This window comes from Balaenoptera physalus (genome assembly GCF_965194825.1).
Source record: "Balaenoptera physalus genome assembly, chromosome: 4".
NCBI classification, from domain to species: Eukaryota; Metazoa; Chordata; class Mammalia; order Artiodactyla; family Balaenopteridae; genus Balaenoptera; species Balaenoptera physalus.
In genome coordinates this window covers 18,960,140-18,976,766 of record NC_138891.1, presented here as the reverse complement: position 1 = coordinate 18,976,766, position 16,627 = coordinate 18,960,140, and the positions used below count along the sequence as shown (strand labels likewise).

At 39.3% G+C, this 16,627-nt stretch overlaps 1 protein-coding gene across 3 annotated transcripts in view; it reads right to left on the bottom strand.

The window, feature by feature from the left end:
• Positions 1–16,627, bottom strand: part of PPP2R3A (protein phosphatase 2 regulatory subunit B''alpha) — a 207,649-nt gene that overhangs the window by 172,931 nt on the left and 18,091 nt on the right. The window contains exon 2 of one of the 3 annotated variants that reach the window (XM_082459169.1): positions 2,816–2,970. The exons of the other annotated variants lie outside the window; for them this stretch is intronic. The gene's annotated coding sequence lies outside the window, so the exon portion shown is untranslated. The remainder of the gene's footprint in view (positions 1–2,815; positions 2,971–16,627) is intronic. 3 annotated transcript variants of the gene reach the window in all.

Below are 16,627 nucleotides of genomic sequence, written 5' to 3'. Positions count from 1 at the left end.
ACCGACAAGGGATTAATCTCCAAAATATACAACAGCTCATGCAGTTCAATATCAAAAAAAACAAATAACCCAATCAAAAAATGGGCAGAAGATCTAAAGACACTTCTCCAAAGAAGACATACAGATGGCCAAAAAAGCACATGAAAAGATGCACAACATCACTAATTATTAGACAAATGCAAATCAAAACTACAGTGAGGTAGGTATCACCTCACATTGGTCAGAATGGCCATCATCAAAAAAATCTACAAACAATAAATGCTGGAGAGGGTGTGGAGAAAAGGGAACCCTCATGCATTGTTGGTGGGAATGTAAATTGATGCAGCCACTATGGAGAATAGTATGGAGATTCCTTAAAAAACCAAAAATAGAACTACCATATGACCCAGCAATCCCACTACTGGGCATATACCCAGAGAAAACCATAATTCAAAAAGATACATGCACCCCAATGTTCACTGCAGCACTATTTACAATAGCCAGGACATGGAAGGAAGCTAAATGTCCATCAACAGAGGAATGGGTAAAGAAGATGTGGTACATATATACAATGGAATATTACTCAGCCATAAAAAGGAATGAAATTGGGTCATTTGTAGACACATGGATGGACCTAGAGTCTGTCACACAGAGTGAAGTAAGTCAGAAAGAGAAAAACAAATATCGTATATTAACGTATATATGTGGAATCTGAAAGTATTGGTATAGATGATCTTATTTACAAAGCAGAAATAGAGACAGACACAGAGAACAAATGTACAGATACCAAGGTGGAAAGGCAGGGTGGGATGAATTGGGAGATTGGGATTGACATATATACACTACTGATACTATGTATAAAATAGGTAACTAATGAGAACCTACTGTATCACACAGGGAACTCTACTCAGTGCTCTGTGGTGACCTAAATGAGAAGGAAATCCAAAAAAGAGGGGATATATATGTATACATATAGCTGATTCACTTTGCTGTACAGTGTAAACTAACACAATATTGTAAAGCAGCTACACTCCAATAAAAAAAAATCTACAAACAATAAATGCTGGAGAGGGTGTGGAGAAAAGGGAACCCTCCTATGCTGTTGGTGGGAATGTAAATTGGTACAGGCACTATGGAGAACAGTATGGAGGTTCCTTAAAAAACTAAAAGTAAAACTACCATATGACCCAGCATCCCACTCCTGGGCATATACCTTGAGAAAACCATAATTCAAAAAGATACATGCACCCCAGTGTTCACTGCAGCACTATTTACAATAGCCAGGACATGGAAGCTACATAAATGTCCATCAACAGAAGAACAGATAAAGAAGATGTGGTACATATATACAATGGAATATTACTCAGCCATAAAAAAAGAACAAAATAATACCATTTGCAGAACATGGATGGACCTAGAGATTGTCGTACTGAGTGAAGTTAGTCAGACACAGAAAGACAAATATTATATGATATCGCTTATATGTAGAATCTAAAAAAAAAAAGGGTACAAGTGAACTTATTTACAAAACAGAAGTAGAGTCACAGATGTAGAAAGCAAATTTATAGTTACCAGGGGATGGGGGGTGGGAGGGATAAACTGGGAGATTGGGACTGACATATGCCCACTACTATATATAAAATAGATAACTAATAAGAACCTGCTATATAGCACAGGGAACTCTACTCAATACTCTGTAATGGCCTATATGGGAGAAGAATCTATAAAAAAAAAATTAAAAAAAAGAGTGGATATATGTATGTGTATTACTGATTCACTTTGCTGTACACCTGAAACTAATACAACGATGTAAATCGACTATACTCCAATAAAATAAAATAAAAAAAGAATATGAGAATAATGAGACAAAAAAAAAAAAACCCAAAAAAAACTCTGAGGAAGGCTGGTATGTATAGGGTGAGGAGAAGGATTCAAGGAAGAAGACAGAGAATTAATTTCCAAAGGAACGGAAGAGAACCAGCCAAATATGACATGGAAGTCAAGGGAGGAAAGTGCTACATTCTTCCAACATGCTGAATTCCAAAGATTTTGTGTACCAACAAACATTAAAGCTATACTTTTCTTTTACAGGTGTTTCTCCCTAAATTCATGTAGAAATTTGGGAAGTTAATAAAACCTTAAACAACATAAATATAATGATGGAAAACAGAATGATGTTACACATATTTTCATGTTGCTATTTATGTGTTCTATTTCAGGAAACATCTGGAGCAGAGGGTATGAGGTAAAGAACTTCCTCTGCTTATCTCAAATGATGAAAGGGTTCAAGAAGAAAATGATCCACATAAATCGTAGATGCAAGGGAAAACTGGTTGAATAGCCATGTCATTTAAATGGGACATTTTGAAGTCTGGAAGAAGAAAAATTGTAGAAAAGTGCCTTAAACTTTTTATTTAACAGAATACATAAGGTGTGATGATTCAGAAGGAATGAGTCATTTAGAAATAATAAAACAGTTTGCCTGGAAAACACGGGCGCTCAGTGGTGGATGACTCAGTATGGAAACTGATCCCAAGAGTACAATTTAGAGGAATACAAAAACATATACTATATGTATTTGCAGGATAAAAAAGGAGACCTGGAATATTTTATTTGTTGTGTTCACTTCAAAAATAGTTGAGAAAGTAAATTAAGGAATCTCTTAGAAGGCAATATTTTTCTGGTGCTCAAAGAAATTATACATATGAACATGAAAGAACAATTAATGCTCTAGGTTTAGGGCTAATGTCTTAATGAGACTAAAAGTAAAATAAGAACATCTCAGCAGCAGGTCTAATTTGAGCATACAGGAATTAGGAAGTGCTTAAAAACTTACTTTTATCTTTACTCCAGTGGAGAAAGAGGAAATGTGCCTGAGGGGAAAAGCACCAGGTGGGCAGTCAGGGGCTCCTCCTCCCAGCTTCTGCTTCTGCACTGACCAGCTCAGTAAGATGGTCAAGTCACTTCCCTCACTGGGATTCACCTTCTCTTCTGGAAAAATAGGACAAAAGATGGCTCTGTGGTCTAGGGAACACGAGAAAAGCAAAAAATTCTTTCTTGTTTTGAATTACAAAAAAGCTATATATTTACCAGAAAACTATTTTGTATTCTTTGATGTGGGAAGTACAATGAACTGGCTATTAATTTTTAATGCATGTAATTTGCAAAGCTACTAATTTCTTGGAGTACTGGCTCCAAAGGAAAATCAGGAGGTTAAACTTTGACCATTTTATAATTTAAAAAAATCCTCTATAATATATTCCAAAAAATAGTCATCTCTGACTGCTGGTAGTATTTTAAGTTACTTTAATTCATATATTTTCCTTTTCTAAGCCTTGTTCTTATTTTGGAGGAGATTATATAAAAATGAAATCACATTCTGTAAATAAAAATCATTTGGATGGGGCTTCCCTGGTGGCGCAGTGGTTGAGAGTCTGCCTGTCAATGCAGGGGACGCGGGTTCGAGCCCTGGTCTGGGAAGATCCCACATGCCGCGGAGCAACTGGGCCCGTGAGCCGCAACTACTGAGCCTGCGCGTCTGGAGCCTGTGCTCCGCAACAAGAGAGGCCGTGACAGTGAGAGGCCTGTGCACCGCGATGAAGAGTGGCCTCCGCTCACGGCAACTAGAGAAAGCCCTCGCACAGAAACGAAGACCCAACACAGCCAAAAATAAATAAATAAATTTAAAAAAAAATCATTTGGATGGTTTAGAAGAACATATATACAATACAGTTTAATAAACATTTGAATGCTGCCAGGTACTCTTCAAGACAAGGGAACTACAAATCCTATAATTTTGCCTCAAACAGCTTGCAGTGTGAGTGGGCAGAGAAACAGAATATCTTTTACATCAAGGAAGGCACCCCAGAGAGGAGGACTGCCAAGCCCAGTCTGGAGTTAAGCAGAAGCAGTGGCTGCAGAAAGAAAGGGAAGATGCCTTGTGGACAAATGGAGCAAGGCAGGAGGTGGCCCCGGGAGGCCTGGGAGGTGTGAGGAGCTACTGGGAGTTTGGTGTTATTCCAGTGGCAAGTTTGAAGACAGGCTTCTAGGTGCTACCGCTAAATGGTGGGGGTTGGGTGGGAGGCAATGTAGCATCAGAGAGTCCCTGAGAGATGTCAGTCGGGGGTGGTGGGGACCAGGTCAGATTTACACTGTGGGTGTATCACTGTGTAGCACTGCAGAGGACAGAGTTGGGGAAGCAAGACCAAAGCCAGGCAGACCAGGCAGAAGGCCTCTGCAAAGAGAGTCCAGAAGAGAATCAGTGAGGCTATAAATGAAGGAAGCTCAGAGGCTTATGTGACTACCCACAATCACAAATCTATGAGTACGCGCTGAATGTAAGTTATCTTTAAATCCTGTTCTTTTCTGTATCCCTGTGCAAGCACAAATTCTGGTCAAAGTTGACAACAGATCCTACATTCACTTTTATTAGGTAAATTATGGATCTTTAAAAAAAAAAGGACTATTCATTAATGTATATTAAGTACCCAAAATGTTTAGGGCATTATAGAAAACAAGCAAAGCTCCTGATTATAGGAACTTATAAAATAAATAAGACAAAAAAGAATAGATCAATTCATTCAACAGGTATATATTGGGGCACTTCTGGGCCTTGATCACATTCTAGTGACAGTTCCTTTTAGAACATAATTTTTGCATCCTCCTTTCCTTTTCTGACAAGTTTATTTGGGTACAAGTGAACAGAGAATCTCTCCAGAGCCAAGTGTGCAATTCTAGGAGAGGACCAGGAACCTGGAGCAAAATAAATACAAGCCTGGGTCAGGGGAAAACTTGCTTGAATGGGACAGTAAGAGAACAGGGAAAAATCCCAACAGATGGCATGGACGGAATAAGCAGAGGAGGAGCCTGGAATCGCCTTCAACATAGCTTGGATTTGACAGATCAAAGTTATTATTGCTTATTTTTTTAAAAAACAGTTTTAATCTTTATAAAAGTAATGACTAGAAATAAGACACGACTGCTGGAAAAAAAAAAAGAGAAATACAAAGAGGAAAATAAAGATCACACCCAGAGATAATATCAATATGAACATTTTTGCCTTTTTTGACTTTCAACACACACATAAACATTCACAGAAATAGACATGGGGATTTTTGTGAATATTAATTTTTTTAACAAAAGTGAGACAATTATAGTTTATTATTTGCTTTTTCCACTTAGTATAGGGAGACCTCTTTTCATGAAAATAAAAATCTACACCATACATCTTAGATACATTCTGTGGATATACCAAATTTACTTGTTCAGTTCTTTACAAAGGCACATTAAGGCTGTACGATAAATAAGGTGCAGAAAGGAAGCAAGCAGCAAGGAAATGATAAAACTGACTTCAGTTGTGGCAGCATTTTCAATATTCTAAAGGTGGAAAGAGGTAAGACATACGGAAGCTCATGAGATTTTAGTGTTCCAGACATAAGATGAATAATGTCTGATTCTGGAATTCTTTGTGGATGAAGAATTTCCAAAAGGGAAACGAAAAAAGTCTGCAGCCCAACACACACTAAAAATGAAGTAATTTCAAATCTTCACATCTGCAGAACAGATAGAATGTCAAAGACAGCACTCAGACAACTAAAAACAGTGGGTGGACTGCCAGGGAAAAACCAAGTGCCATTCTAGTGATCATCCATAACCTCGGCTTTCCCAGGAAGTGACAGCTCCCCACACTGTGCTCTAACACAAAGCGCACTGAGCCTTTCTCATGAGATGCTAGGCCGCCTTAAGACTTCATGGATCCTCTTTGGGCCTCCGTTTCCTCCAGCACTTGGCTGGGCTCTGTGAATTACAAACTGCGCTTGTCACAGTTCCCCTGGAAGCTGCCAATACTAGCCATTTCCCACTGCAACTAGAATAGTTCTGCTGTTATCTGTTTTATATATTGGATGGATCTCTAAAAAATATTTCATTTGAAAAAACAAACTTATATAGCTAAAAAACATTCTTAAAAATCACACGATTAAAAAAATAACATTCACCCTTCAGATTGTTAATCACAAAGGTAAAAATGCAAATTTATAATAGAGGGATCTGAAAGTTACCACCTTAACACCTTGGTTAAACTTAGAATCACTAACGGTGGGATAATCAGATATGTACCTTCCAATTCGATGTAATATGAAGACTGAATATCATGTATGGACTTTTCTTGCCAAGAATATTTAGCTTTAATCAAACTTTCAGATTTAATGTCCAATTATAGGAAATAGAGGCAGTAGAGAAATAAGCTACACACCACCATGAGTAAACAGAGAAATTCATTATATGGCTCACTATAAGACAATTGGCCTGGTCTCTTCAATACGTCAGTATCATGAGGGAAAAAGCACATGTGTGGAGCTGCACTGGGGGGGAAGTGGTGGAAAGAACACCAACTATAAAGGCTCTGAGGTGGGAGCATGTCTTGAATATTTTAGCATGAGTGAGAATGCCAGTGTGACTAGACTTTGACTTTTATTGAGTGAGATAGGAAGCTACTAAAGAATTCTGAGCAGAGAAATTCATGATCTGACTTAACTTTTTAAACAAGACCATTCTAGTTGCTCTTATGAGAACAGACTACAGGGGACAAGAGTAGAAGCAGGGAGACCAAAAAGGGGGCCAAATTTTCCTGGAATAATCCAGGTAAAAGATGATGTTGGCTTGGACCAGGTGGTAGCAGGGGAAGGGTGAAAAGTCAGATTCTGCATATATTTTGAAACAAGAGCCAATGGGACAGATGTGTCGGTTTTGTGGAAAAGAGGGAGGTCAAGGATGAATCTAAGGGTTGATTTTTTTAAAACTGTTGTTTGTTTGCTTGAACAACTGGAAGAAGAGAACTGACTTAATTCATACTGGGAAGACTGCAGGAAGAACAGATTTGTTGGTGGGAGAGGGAGCAGCTGTGGCAAGAAGGTCAGTAGTTCAGTTCTGGCCGTTACTTCTGAGGTGCCTACTAGACATTCAGGTAAAGGTGTGCAGAATGCTATTAAAGAATTAAATCTGGACTTCTGGGGAGAGATTTAGTATTATACAAATTTGAGAGTCATATTTAAAGCCTTGAGACTAGATGAGATCACCAAGGGAGGGAATATAGAAAGAAAAGAGAGAGAAATATATATAAATATTTATTCTATAATAAATCTTATTCTACAAGATTCCATAGAAATCTCTATTTCTATATAGGAATAGAATACAGAAAGAAACATCCAAAGGCTGAGCTTAGGAGCACTCAAACATGCAGAGTAGTGCTAACAGAACTTTCTGAGATGATGAAATATTTATATATCTGTGCCATTCATGTGGCTATTAAGCACCTGTAATATGGCTAATGCAACTGAATAACTGAAAACTTAATTTAAATAGCTACATGAGCTAGTGGCTATAGTACTAGACAGCCCAGACCTAGAGTCTGGGGAAGTGAAGGAGAGGAGAGAGAAAAGAAGTGGTCAGAGAGGGAGGAATTGTGAGACAGTTCTCCATGGGTCTCTCATGTTTCTGTACACATTGCAAGCAAGGCACTGCCTGTCTTGATAGTCAGTGATATGATATTTTATATGATATGATAGTCCTGTATGGTCTTTTTCAAGAATGTCTGTATAGCAAACAGCCTTGGAAAACTTGGTACTATCTCCCTCTGGAGCAAAGAGAAGGCATGCTTATTGACCATTATAAAATATTTGGGTTCTCTAAGATCAGGTTTCCTTTCTAATAACTCAACTCACCATGTGGGCAGGTGTAGTCTGGCCCCCTTCACATTGCCTCAGAGTAACTAGGGCTAAGGGAACCAGTACAAAAAGACTCCTACTCTGGCTACTGCTATTGCTGTAAGTAATAAACTGTCTTTCCTCTCTGATGCAGAAGTCCTGTGTCTTCTACCACCATTCATGAAACTGGCAAGCTAACTTGTTAGCTTACAAATAGCGTAAAATCTTAGATCTGCATAGTTCTTGACAAGTATTTTAAAATAAAGTGAAGAAGGTATTACAAGGAGGAGACAGTGGTTAACTCTGCTCCTGAATGTTAAGTCAGATAACTATAGAGAAATGTTTTGATGGAATTTTGGGAGCAGAAATATGACTGGCTTGGGTACAAAAAAAGAATGGGAAGACAAAAACCAGCAACAGACTACAGACAACTCTTCCAAGAAGTTTTGCTGTGAAGTTTAACTGAAACAAGACAATAGTGAGATGGGAAAGTGGAGTCAAGGAGGATTATTTTTAAGATGGGGGAAATACAAGCATATTTTCATGTATAAGACAATGATTCAGAGAGGGTAAAACTGATATAAGAGAAAGAATTACAAAGTACTTATTAGGTTAGTTCTTTCACAGTAACAGGAAAGAAAGCAGAGTATACGGATACTACTACAAGTAGTAGGTAGGTATGGTTGTGAAAGCCTGTGAAAGCTCTTTTTCTTCTATTTCTTTTCTGTAACTAGGAAGCAAGGTTATCAGTTGAAAGTGACTTTTAGTCACTTTAAAAGTGAAAGTGAGGAGATGGTGAACATGTAAGGAGACTGAAGACATGCAATAATCATCTAGGAGGAAATGAAACAGAAAATGACTGGAGAAATCTAGTATGATTGCCAGGCAGCATTATGGGCCCACTTGAGGTTATGATCATTAATTTAATGCAAGCTCAGCAGCATGATTTTACAGGCATGGAATAGGCAAAGAATTGGATTTAATCAGTGCTGTGGTTTAGCCAGGCAAGGCTGCTGAAGTGAGAGAGAGGCAAAGGAACTGAGGATGTATGCAAGGGAGAGATGATGATGATGATGGTGATGATGATGATGATGATGATGATGAAGAGGAGGAGGAGGAGGAGGAACTCCAAGCCTCTATACCATCTCCAGAAATCCTAACCCTTCCACTGAGCCCTGTGGACTCATGGGTAGACAACAGCAAAATCCCCAGATCCTGGATCTCTTCTCTGAAGCTTTCTTCAACTTCCTTTACCTTCTTATTTAAATTGAAACTGTACTTTCCCCTGAGGATGCTGATTTCCCTGTAGCCCTCTTAGATGACAACTCTTTCTCTTCTACACCCTTCAAACATGAGGCCTGGTAGGTGCCCTTCTGGTTCCTCATTGCTACTTTCACACCATTCTCCACCTGCCCTCTCCCCAAATCCCCTGCTCTGAGTCACATAACATTAGATTTTACCACCCACCACCCTTATTGCAGGATTGAAGCCTCCCCAAAGTCACTCCCTTTCATTCCTTGATTTTACCTTTTGGTTCACTGTCACTCCAACACTGTTTCTAGTGTAATTCTTATTGATTTTGACATTCAAATAGATAGTCCATCTGATACCCTGGCCTCTTAGGTTCTTGACCTTTTCTCCACAGTGTTAAATATGTTGATCTTGTTTTCTTCCCTGTCTCAGCCACTTTCTCCCATGATCCTACCCTACACCTTTAGAACATTTAAAAGTATATTTTAATAACCACACATGTAAAGGCTTATCATTCACCAAAAATTTATTGGTGAGTCACAGTAAGAATACCCTCCCTAGGCCTCCACTGGCAGAGTCAAGAAAATGGTCATACATCCGGCATAAGACCATCCTCTGCAGGAATTCATGCCAGCATCATCAGCAGATAATGAGAGCGCAAGAAGGAGAACTAGACATGTTTCCTCTCTGAGGACTCTTGGGCTTGTATTCCTTAGATGCAGGGGAGAGGTGTGTGTGAAGGACTGTGGGAGAGGCAGAGGCATGCTGCTATGCTGACTGATCCTTCTTGTACTGGGCTTGCAGAGGGAAGATTAGTATTACTACACCATCATTTTAAAAGTACTGATATGCTAGGTATTGTGCTGAGCACTTAAATGCATTATCTAATTTAATTTTTATGCCAGCATTGAGCACAGTGTTATCTCCATTTCAAAGATGAGGAAACTGAGGCTAAGGGAAGTTAAAAAAACACTTGCTCATATTACATACTTAGAAAGTGGAAAAAGTGATTTGAGCACAATTGTCTCTAACATGTAAGCCCCTCTGTCCATATTAAAGCCAAAGGAGCTGGGATAGTCAGTACCTGAGTCCCTGCCATAATTCCATATTTCTCAACATCTAGAGAAGGAATTGTCTCAAATCTCAGTAGGCACAAGAAAAAGAAAGGAAGGATGGAAGGACAGAAGGAAGGAAGGACGGATGGATATAAATCTATAGAACAGTGAAGTTCTTTGTAGTAACCTGGACAGAAAGAACACAAAAGTTTTTTTTTTAACCCTAATTTTGTGTTTCAGAAACCTTGAAAACTTAATAAATTTATTAGTGAATGATTAAATTGTGACACATAAAATAGCCATATAAAATAAAATCATAACAGATAAGTTGAGTAAAATTTAGACCCTTAAAAACCAATGAATAATGTTAATGCTACTTACTTGAACGTCAGACAATAAGTATATTACCAAACTTTGTAAGCATAATTAAGACAATGAGCTTGTTCAATAATAAACCTGAGAAATAATTAAAAGCATATTCACAAATGGCATCATATCCAGAAACAGAACTATATACAAGACATGCCATAAAACCAAGCACAAAGCTTAACTTTTTTCTTTTAGAACAAGTGACCTGGGGCTTCCCTGGTGGCGCAGTGGCTGAAAATCTGCCTGCCAATGAAGGGGACATGGGTTTGAGCCCTGGTCTGGGAAGATCCCACATGCCGCGGAGCAACTGGGCCCGTGAGCCACAACTACTGAGCCTGCGCGTCTGGAGCCCGTGCTCCGCAACAAGAGAGGCCGCGACCGTGAGAGGCCCGTGCACCGCGATGAAGAGTAGCCCCCGCTTGCCACAACTAGAGAAAGCCCTCACACAGAAACGAAGACCCAACACAGCCAAAAATAAATAAATAAATAAATTTTTAAAAAAACAAAAAAACTCACTCACTTTAGAGCAAGTGACCTATGAGATTAAATCAACAGGAGGGAAGTAAAAAATGCATTAGACTCTAAACATGGAAGAGCTGCAAACATCAGGGCAAGAAAAAAATTAATATAAGTGTAAAATATGAGATTTGATTTGGAGGAAACATAAATACAAAGATTTAGTGCAAAGAGCCTCTGAACAAAAGGAACTTAGAAATAATTTCCATTTATTCATGAGGTATTTATTAAGCATTTATAGCACTGCTACAGTTTCTTAGGAAGGTAAATGATGGGATTCAGGTGGCAGTGGGATGGATCAGGGAAGCAGAAGCAGAGGTGAGTCAGAAAGCCACTGCAATTTACTCATCCTTATATCCCCAACGTGGAGCCAGTGCACAGCATAAGATAGGAATTCAGTGTTATTTTCTTAATGTATGAACTGTCAGATGCTGTGAAGCACCCCAAAATTCAACTGGTGTAGGGGAACAGGGCAAAAGCCCAATGAAAATATCTACAGGCAAGAAGGAAATGCAGACTATTTTGAGCTGACAACCTTCACAGTTTTCACATGTCCCTCAACAGAACGCACTGCTTCCCCATTTCTTTGTTTCTGCCCTGGATACAGCTTTGGTATCTTACTTATTGAGCCAACTGATCCCTTCTATTTAATCAACCTTGACATATCTTAGCTGAAGTTGTATCACAAATAAGATCATTGGTTCACTTTTGCCCCAATCCAGTGAATCTCTGAGCTTGCCCAATGGAAGAGCGTAGGAAGCACTTGTCTGTCTGTAAGACAATTTCAGGCAAAAGGCTGTGGTCCTGTGGGCTCAAGAGTAGTACCTAACTAAATAAAACAACCCTTGGGGCACAAGTCTGAGTCACCACCTCTAGTAGGGCTCTGTGGCCACAATTTCAGCAGAAAATTTTTCATTCAATATCATAATAGGTGTGTTTGGAAGAGCAGGGAGCTGGGAAAAAGGATGCTGAGATCAGACAGGAAAGCAGAACTGAGAACAAGGTTCAAAGGGTGACATGATGGGCATCCAAACCAAAAGGCTAGAAGCAGGTATGGAGGTTGAGCACAGAGTAAGAAATTTGAGAGCAGGAGAGCTGAGAATAAACAGAGAGTTATCTGCTATAAAAGAACAAGTGAGGTTGTTCATGACTTGCTTTGTATTTGCTGGTCATACATGTGGTATGTCAGACTGAGCTGACAGGTCCAAGTCTAGGGTCAGGGCAGCCACCAAGCCTGCCTCACCAACCTGTCATTCAGCCTCAAGTACCCTGAGGGATATGATGAGAACACTGAGACACTCCCAAAGTTCTTCATTCAGTTGACATTCTGCATGTGGGACTAAGGGACCTCCGTGTTCCGGCAGATGAGGTCTAGCAAGGGTTTACTTGTTATTAATTACTTACTATACAGACAGACAACCCAGTATAGCCTGGTATATACACAACCAGAGTACCTTATGCGGGCAATAGATCTTTTTACAGATACCTTGGTAGGTGTTTGTAAGGCCCCAGAAGTGGAATGGCCATCTGACATATTTGTAGGCCATACCCAGGATATAAACTCACTAAGGGCTATCAACCCTGTCTCCAAAAATCTCTCTCAATTTTGACCACTTCTCATTAGAATCCTGCTACAATCTTGGCCCATATTATCCAGCTCTCTCACCTGCACTATCATCATGGCCTTTTAACTGGTCTCTCTGCTTCCACTCTAGCCTCTCCATACTCCAGTCATTTTCCAAACAGCACAACTAGAGGAAAGCAAATCAGAGTGAATCACTCTCCTATTTAAAATGCTCCAGTGCTTACCTACTCCATTTTGAACAAAATCTAAACTCCTCTACCATGGCCTAATATACCTCCAGAATCTGCCTACCACTTCCCTCACCTCATCTTGTACTGCTCTTCCTTGGCCTTTGTTTTGGTTCCTCCAATAGACTCTTCTCCCTTGACCAAGGCCCCGTTTCATTACTTTCTACCCCATTACCCAGTTTACTGTTTGTATCAGCACTTATCAGTACCTGTAATTGTTTTATTTATTGTTTACACATTTACTGTATTGTCCCTGCGATAGAATGTAGGCTCCACAAAGGCAAGGATCTTGTTTGCTTGTTCGTCACTGTATCCCAACACCAGTACAGTGCCTGGTATAAAGGAAGAACTTAATGAGGAAGGAAAGGGAAAAGGGAAGGAAGCAATTTGCTAATATACTACCATTTCTGATTTGTTAGATGAGACTAGACTAGGAAAAAAGTCACCTTTTAAAACTAGTTTCAGGACGGACTGACTGACACCATCTAGGATGAAGAGGCCCTCTTGGACATTTCTGATAACTGCTTAGCCTAACCTTCATTTTACTTAATGAGAAGGTTTAGCACATGCCTTGTACCTAAGACCAGCATCCCTGGCCCCTATCACAAATGCCCTAGCACTGAGAGGCAACATACAGAAGACGATCCACTAGAACTGCATGATCCCCTTCCAATACACACTGAGAAAGACTGCCTACCAAAGGAGGATTGATTATTTGTGTACTATGGCTAGGAAAGTTCTTTTATAAAAGTCTACTCATCAATATATCTCTGGTTCACCAGTAAGGGGGCTCTGTACTACCCTAATCTCCAAACTTAGCTGACACATGTCCAAATTCCTAGAGAATGTATTCCTGTATAGGCACTTGGTTACCAAAGCATCTGAGAACATTTTGTCAACCAGGTCTTAGTCCTTTAAGAAAAGTGACACATCCACACTGATAAATGGGGACCATTAAGAGCTTCTGCTGGTAGTACTGTCACTCAGTACATCTACCCCTAGTGGTGCTCCTCCTTATGAATGCCCTTGCTACTACTCACCTGTGCTACGCATGAATGGCTCAAGACAAACCCAACCCCACCACTTTGGAGTGGGAGGACTAGGCCATTTCAATGTTGGTGGTTACCAAGCTAGGTGAGCTGGATGGAACTTAATGGAGCTCCCCAGTCTGATTTGTCATCTGCCTAAACAGACTTTTATCATGACTGTAGCTGGGAAACAGACTTCAGACCAAGGTATCTATCTATACCTTGATAGACATTACAGTACAGGTCTTAGGAAAAATTTTGGTTAAATTCCTAAAGTTTTAATCATTTACTTTATCTCATCTTCTAGGGCCCTCATTCTTGTTGGTTGCCTAAGGTTATAGAATGGACAGTGGGTGGTTCACTTTGTAAACTGACCTGATTTTTTTAATTGAAGTGTAGTTGATTTACAATGTTGTATTTGTTTCAAGTGATTCAGTTATACATACATATATATATATGTGTATATTCTTTTTCAGATTCTTTTCCCTTATAGGTTATTACAAAATATTGAGTACAGTTCTCTGTGCTATACAGTAGGTACTTTTTGGTTATCTATTTTATATATAGTAGTGTGTATATGTTAATTCCAAACTCCTAATTTATCCCTCCCCCCACCTTTCCCCTTTGGTAACAGTTAAGTTTTTCTAAGTCTGTGGGTCTATTTCTGTTTTGTATATAAGTTCATTTGTATCATTTGTTTTTATTTATTTTCTTTCCTTTAAAAAATTTTTAAAATTTAAGTATAGTTGATTTACAATGTTGTGTTAGTTTTAGGTGTACAGCAAAGTGATTCAGTTTTTTTTTTTCAGTTTTATATATATATTCATTTGTATCATTTTTCTTAGATTCCACGTATAAGTGCTATCATAGGATATTTGTCTTTCTCTGTCTGGCTTACTTCACTTAGGATAATCTCTAGATCCATCCATGTTGCTGCAAATGGCATTATTTCATTCTTTTTTATGGCTGAGTAATATTCCATTGTATACATGTACCACATCTTCTTTACCCATTCCTCTGTTGAAGGACATTTAGGTTGCTTCCATGTCTTGGTTGTAAATAGTGCTGCAATGAACACGGGCACGTGTATCTTTTCGAATTATAGTTTTCTCTGGATATATGCCCAGGAGTGCGATTGTCGGATCATATGGTAGCTCTATTTTTAGTTTTTTAAACAACCTCCATACTGTTCTCCATAGTGGCTGCACCAATTTACATTCCCACCAACAGTGCAGGAGGGTTCCTTTCTCTCCACACCCTCTCCAGCATTTATTATTTGCAGACTTTTTGATGATGGCCATTCTGACTGGTGTGAGGTGATACCTCGTAGTTTTGATTTGCATTTCTGTAATAATTAGCGATGTTGAGCATCTTTTCATGTGCCTTTTGGCCATCTGGATGTCTTCTTTGGAGAAACATCTATTTAGATCTTCTGTCCATTTTTTTTTTTTTTTAGAAATTCATGTTCTTTTATTTATTTATTTATGACTGTGTTGAGTCTTCGTTTCTGTGCGAGGGCTTTCTCTAGTTGCGGCAAGTGGGGACCACTCTTCATCACGGTGCGCAGGCCTCTCACCATCGCGGCCTCTCTTGTTGCGGAGCACAGGCTCCAGATGCGCAGGCTCAGTAATTGTGGCTCACGGACCCAGTTGCTCCACGGCATGTGGGATCTTCCCAGACCAGGGCTTGAACCCGTGTCCCCTGCATTGGCAGGCAGATTCTCAACCACTGCGCCACCAGGGAAGCCCTTCTGTCCATTTTTTGACTGGGTTTTTTTTTTTTTATATTGAGCTGTATGAGCTGTTTGTATATTTTGGAGATTAATCCCTTGTCAGTTGCATAGTTTGCAAATATTTCCTCCCATTCTGTAGGTTGCCTTTTTGTTTTGTTTATGGTTTCCTTTGCTATGCAAAAGCTTTTAAGTTTAATTAGGTCCCATTTGTTTTTTTGTTTGTTCGTTTCGTTTTTATTCCCATTAATCTAGGAGATGGATCCAAAAAGACATTGTTGCGATTTATGTAAACTGACCTAATCTTCCTAGGAAGATTACATTTAGGAGACTATTACACTCTGTCTTTTTTTTGGGGGGGGGGCGGCGTACATATTTTATAATCTCCTCCTTTTTTTTCAGAGCTCAGGGCACCAATCCATTCCTTCTTAAACAAGTCTTCTCTCTTATGTACTGAACAATAGATGTCCCTACTTCTTAGGGACCTGCCTTGTTCACAGGTTAGGTGGGACAACTATATGAGTCACAACTGCTTTCCAATCCCTGGTCAAGTTTAGTTGAGACACCGACTCAAGGTAGGCCAATCATGTTTTCTCTCCCGGGAACTTGGAATTGAAGCAGTGGAACACTGTCAGTTAGCTGAGAGCTCTGGGTCTTAAAGTTCTACAGAATTGATGGCTGAGACCACTGTTTTGGGGCATCCCACAATGAGCAACATGGCAGGAGAAGCTGGTGTTAAGAAAACAGAGCACATATAACACAGAGAGAAAGAGAGAGAGGAGTATGTTCAGTTTCTAAAATTGCAGTGAACTGATGTGCTCCCTGTGTATTTTTTCTACAAATAACCTTTTTACAAATATATCTTTAAGTGGATATTTATTCCTTACAACCAATCATTTTCTATGACATGAAAACATACACCTTCATTGATATTCTCTCCCCATTTTTCTTTCAGCTCTTGCTTTCATAATACTTTACTGCCTTCTCTCTCCTGGTCTTTCTTCATTTAATCTGTAACCAAAAAAACTTCACCATGTGTAATGGATACTTAATGTGTGTTTTTTTTTTTTTTAGCAGCCTAGATAGACTCTTTTGGACATTCTAATCTTTGATTATGATGGGGCAGTTGAGCAATACATGTGTCCATCTGCCTACTTTTGAGACCAAAGCGACAACATATATTGA